The following is a 5,006-nucleotide window of genomic DNA, read 5'->3' as shown; positions in this document are numbered from 1 at the left end:
ATAATCCAGTACTTCCAGCCTTTCAAACCTCTTCCAAACCCATCTTACCTCTCCTTTTCTGCCCATATAACTTTCTGCCTATACTAAGAAATTAGGGGATCATCTGCAGTCTATTTTCTCTCAAATTTAGAAATGTGAATTTTAACCATTCATGTTAATTATATACTATGTCTAAAATATATCCTAAAGATGTCCTTGAGTTCTCACAGTGAAATATTTATGTGCAAAGTAGTTCCTCTTCCAAGTCACTACTTCTTCCATTTTCCAACTCCAGCCTAGTAGAAATATAGTCATTAAAACACCTGCCTTGACTGCCGCTGCCACTGGGTCTCCATCGGCTTCTTTTTCTACGTGGCAATCAGCTGGGGTGTTGATTGTGAAGGTCTGAAATGTCAGATTCCATATTTCATTTTTTCTGACTTTTTTGAAGTTTTTTTTTTTTTTTTTTTTTAGTTAAAACTTTTTTTTTCTCAAAACTTTTTTTTACGCATGTCGGAGAAGCAATGTGCGGACATTGTAACAAAGTTTGAGGGAGGCACATCTCACGCATGTGCATAAAAAGCCAATCATTACACTTATGAACTACAAAAGGATCCTAAAGACTCTTTCTTACTGCCTTATTCACTCCTGCATAACATGGCCAGACAGAACCGGACCCCTTCCCTACAAAGACTCGCATAGTACAATCACAATTGCTCTTCTACTACGAAAGACGAAAAGGGAGACTGGTATGCTAATCTATCTTTGATTAATTTCTGATACTTGGATTCTAACAAATAGTGTTTTTGTTTTAAGCAACACTTCCCTAGGGAATACCAAGTGCTCAAATTAAAAAAAAAAACAAAAACCAAAAAACATCTCTGCCCTGAGGAGAAGAAAAAGATTTCCTTTCCTTGGTTTATTCTCTGAAACTACCCAGGGCTGAATCGATTATCTACTTCCTCCTGGAATCACTGGAGTACTGTTCCATTTTTTCTTTGGTTTCATATGCTGTCATGACCCCTATTAGTATGTGGGCTGCCCAGTTTTGAGAGCCAAGGGGCAACAAGTGACATGAGGCTATTTCTTCTCAGAGTATCAACACTTGGTTCATTTATTTGTTAGGAAGCTTTAATGACTAATAGAATTCACTGGATAATGACATTTTTGGAAACCAATGCTCAGAAATTGACATATAAATTGAATGTTAGGAGTGAAGTCACAGAATAAAGTACAAAATATACTATAGAATTATATTCAGTGAGTATTACATTTTTAGTGTCAATCTATCTTAAAGACTTACCTAACTTTTGTTTTCCTGGATTTTTTAGTTGTATTTTAAGCTGCTGTATAGGTCATTATACAGCAGCTGGAACAAGCCTATTCTGCCATGTCGCTTCTCTTCCAAAGGCACCAATTATTCTAATTTGCGATTCATGGATTCAGAATATTAGAGCTACACATGGCATTCAAAGTAATTCTGTAAGCAAGCCCTTGATACAAGAACAATGCACCCCCACCTGGAAATGCAGTCCTCTTGGAATACACACACAGTCTTGGGGGATGCACAGGGCACAGTGGAGAGGAAAGGGGACTCTTGGCCAGCCAGGTCTGCCCGTCAGTTCTGGGGGTCAAAGGGGAGGCACTGTTGTCAGATCATCCTTCCTCCTTAGAGAGCTGCAGGAAGGCAAAGTGACTTGCCCAGGGTCACAAAGTTAATTTGTGAACTAGTTAGTACTCACTGCGTCATTTCCTAGGATGGTCCCTTACGTGGTAAAAGACATAAAAGACTGGGAATGTCCTTTAAAATACATATAGTTATACCTTAGTCATAGTTATATGTTCCCCATTTGCTTGAAGATTGACTTGGCAACTTAGCATTCTAAAATAAAATAGGTTAATGTATTTTGCTAGGTGGGCAGTCCAAGATGAAGCCTTGATGCTGCTGGACCTGCCCAGTCCTCACCCTCAGCACACCTTGGGTACCAGGTGGAAGGAACTCGTCTAACCCAAACTCTCAATTTGTGATTTTGTTTTGATCTTCTGACCTTGAGCTGGTGCCAACTCTATCAGTTATCGTTGATTTTTGCCTCACTCTTTAACTACCTCTGGAGTGGGGGAGTACAGATTTTGACTTCAAAATCTGGTTTGAATCTTAGCTCTGGCACTAATGATGAAATCTTGGGCAAATTACTTAAACGCTCTAAGCCTTGGCTTCCTAATCTATTAAGATAACATAGGTATAATGATAGTACCTACCTCACAGGGTTGTTGTGAGGATTAAAACAGTTAATATGTGAGCACTCAGAACAGTGCCTGGCATAGAGTACATTGGAATAGAAAATTATAATTATTTGCTTTGATGAAATGAAAAGTATCTTCTCACTTAAGAGCCCTCAGATAATAATATAATTTATAACAATTATGATGATGATATTATTATTATAACAGCAATACTTACGTACCAGGCACTGTGTTTCACACTCATTATTCTAGTTGATCTTCACAATGATTCTTCGTGTGCTACTTATGTTATCCTCCCCTTCCCTCCACCCCCCTATTTTTTTGCAGATAAGAAAATTAATGCCAGAGAACTTAAACAACTTGCCCATGGGCACCAAAGTAATAAGAAGCAGAGCCAGGATTTGAACCAATATCTGTCTTGGTATCTTTCCAATCTCTCTCACAAAAGGGCCTTAGAGTTCTTTTAAAGTTCTTTTTAAAAATTAGTTGGCTCACCTCCCATATAGGTCAGGAAGGCTGGGATCTCCACAGACGCTGAAGGGCAAGACAAAGGGGTCTCCCTTGGAAGGTGGCAGGGATGGGATGACGACACCATTAATGTCTTAACCAGCTCACCTCTGCCTCCCTCTGTGCCAAGCAGGGCCCAGGCAGACTGCATTGGTGGGGGCCACCCCCCCCCTTTCTTGGTTGAGGACGGTATCAGGAGATGTTCTGATTCCAGCCAAAGGGGCAGTATTTATGATTTCCATATCACTGCTTCTTGTTGTCATTTATTTCTACCTCAGCCTTAGGATAAAGGGAATTTCTCTTGTTTCCTAGAGGAAAAAAATTATATATATATAACTTTTGTCTCTTCCTTCAGCCCACAGTAGCCTGTATCTTGCCACTCTTGCCCGCTACCCACCCATTTTCCCACTAGTCTGAAATGGCGTCTTGAGTAGAAGGTCTGGGGCTGGTCAAGTCCCTGTAGGTACATGTACCACGACTGCCTTGTCCTGGCTCCTGTGCCCTCGGGAGCTCCCTGTCCCCCTCTGCCATGCCCACAGCCTGGAAGTGGAATAACCTGGGAAGGGCTTTTACTCTATGCCCCCTCCCCATACGCGCCACCATACTTAGCTGTCCCACTATTAGAAAATGTCAGAGAAGTTGAATGTTTGTTATACGAAGAGTCACGGAAAAACTGGAGAGAGAGAGAGATGACTGCAGAGGGGCCAGGGAAGACAGAGATCCTGTGGGCAGCAAAGGGAATTGCAGCAGAAATATAAGCAGGCACGTACGTTTCTAGGCCCGTGGGAGGCAAGAAAGGGGGGATTGGCAAGTGCACCCCAGACATATGCCTTAACCCGAGGGTCCCTTTGTCCCATCCCAGACTCTCTGACAATGACTGACAGTGGGGGTGAAAAGGCCAGCCCTCTTGCCTCAACTGGACCAACTCTGTGTGCAATTTCTGCCCTAGGTTCCCCATACCGTCAGGCCAAAACTTGGCTCTGGCTGAAAGCACATGGCACCCCCCTCACTCCCCTTGTCCTGAGAGCGCACCGTCAGTAAGTCACTTGCACAAGAATCCCTGCCTCAGGCTTTGCGCCCAAGAAATCTGACCTAAGACACATGCTTATTCCTTATGTCTATTAGAGTCCTTTATTGCCACCAGAGCCATCATATACGTCTCTGGGGAAACCAAGGGTGAGACGAGAAGCTCGAAAGGACCCTCAACTCAACTGGACTGGTGATATGCCTGCTGTCCTGCCGACACTAACAGACCACATTTTATCAAATCTGAAATAAAGATGTATTTATTTGTATTCTAAGGTAATTTTTTTCTCACTACAGAATATGAATTATACTTTCTAAAAGAATTGGCTACACAGCATTTATTATTAACCAACACACTGTTACAAATCTTAAAAATGTGGTTAGGTGATTTTAAATTATTTTGTAATAATTATTCTTGCTATGATAGTATAAATCTCACATTTTAAAATCAGTTGTTGGGTGTTTTGGTTTTTGGGTTTTTTTCCCCCATGAACTGTAAACTCTGCTATTGAGGACAGTTGGGTCCCCGATGAGGAGGCTCTTATTAATCTAGCAGTGTTATAAAACAGATTAGATTTCTAGTTTGCAACTAATAAAAATATAAATTAAATATATGAAGGCAAAGCAGAACATAATTTAATCTTTCTGCTACGATTCAGAAGTCGTATCAGGATGTCATTATAACCCTTAATTATTTTTATTTATTTTTTGTATGTGTCTCCAAAATTTATATGTTGAAATATAAACTTCAGTTACAATATCACAGAAGTATAAGAGAGTAGTGAGTAGCATTCAGATTGAAAGAAAGCCAGACAGACCAGATTTTGCTGCATGTATTCACAAAGATGCAAGTTCATAACATCTGGTGCCTCATCTGGTGGTGTTCCCTGCCCCCAATATTCTTATCCTAGTATAGGTTCTTGTCCAGTCCCCCATACTTAATCTCAGCTGACTAAATCCATTCTTCTGGCCTACAATAAAATAATTAAGACTTTCAAATTTTCATGAGATTGTCCTCTCAAATAACTTCCACCTAAAGAAGGATCCGGTCATATTTTAAATCCTATTTTTGAAGATATTTGGATATATTCTTTTTGGTATAAATGGCCTGTAGTTTCCATCTTAGAGTTTATGCTTTATTTTCTTTCCATATTGTATTTTATTGTTTAATAAAATATGCTGATCATCACCTTCCTGCCCCATCAGATTACTGGAGGGTCTTTTAAAGTGTGGTTTATGATTTGGCAACT

At 40.3% G+C, this 5,006-nt stretch overlaps 1 non-coding gene across 1 annotated transcript; it reads right to left on the bottom strand.

Moving 5' to 3' along the window:
* Positions 1-490: 490 nt before the first annotated feature.
* On the bottom strand, positions 491-594 carry LOC123640947. Its single transcript, XR_006736173.1, has one exon. It is a non-coding gene; the product is annotated as a small nucleolar RNA U13 (small nucleolar RNA).
* Positions 595-5,006: the final 4,412 nt, after the last annotated feature.

This window comes from Lemur catta, chromosome 6 (assembly GCF_020740605.2).
Source record: "Lemur catta isolate mLemCat1 chromosome 6, mLemCat1.pri, whole genome shotgun sequence".
Lineage (NCBI taxonomy): Eukaryota > Metazoa > Chordata > Mammalia > Primates > Lemuridae > Lemur > Lemur catta.
Note: the sequence above shows the minus strand (reverse complement) of the source record. Positions and strands in the feature narration are given on the sequence as shown.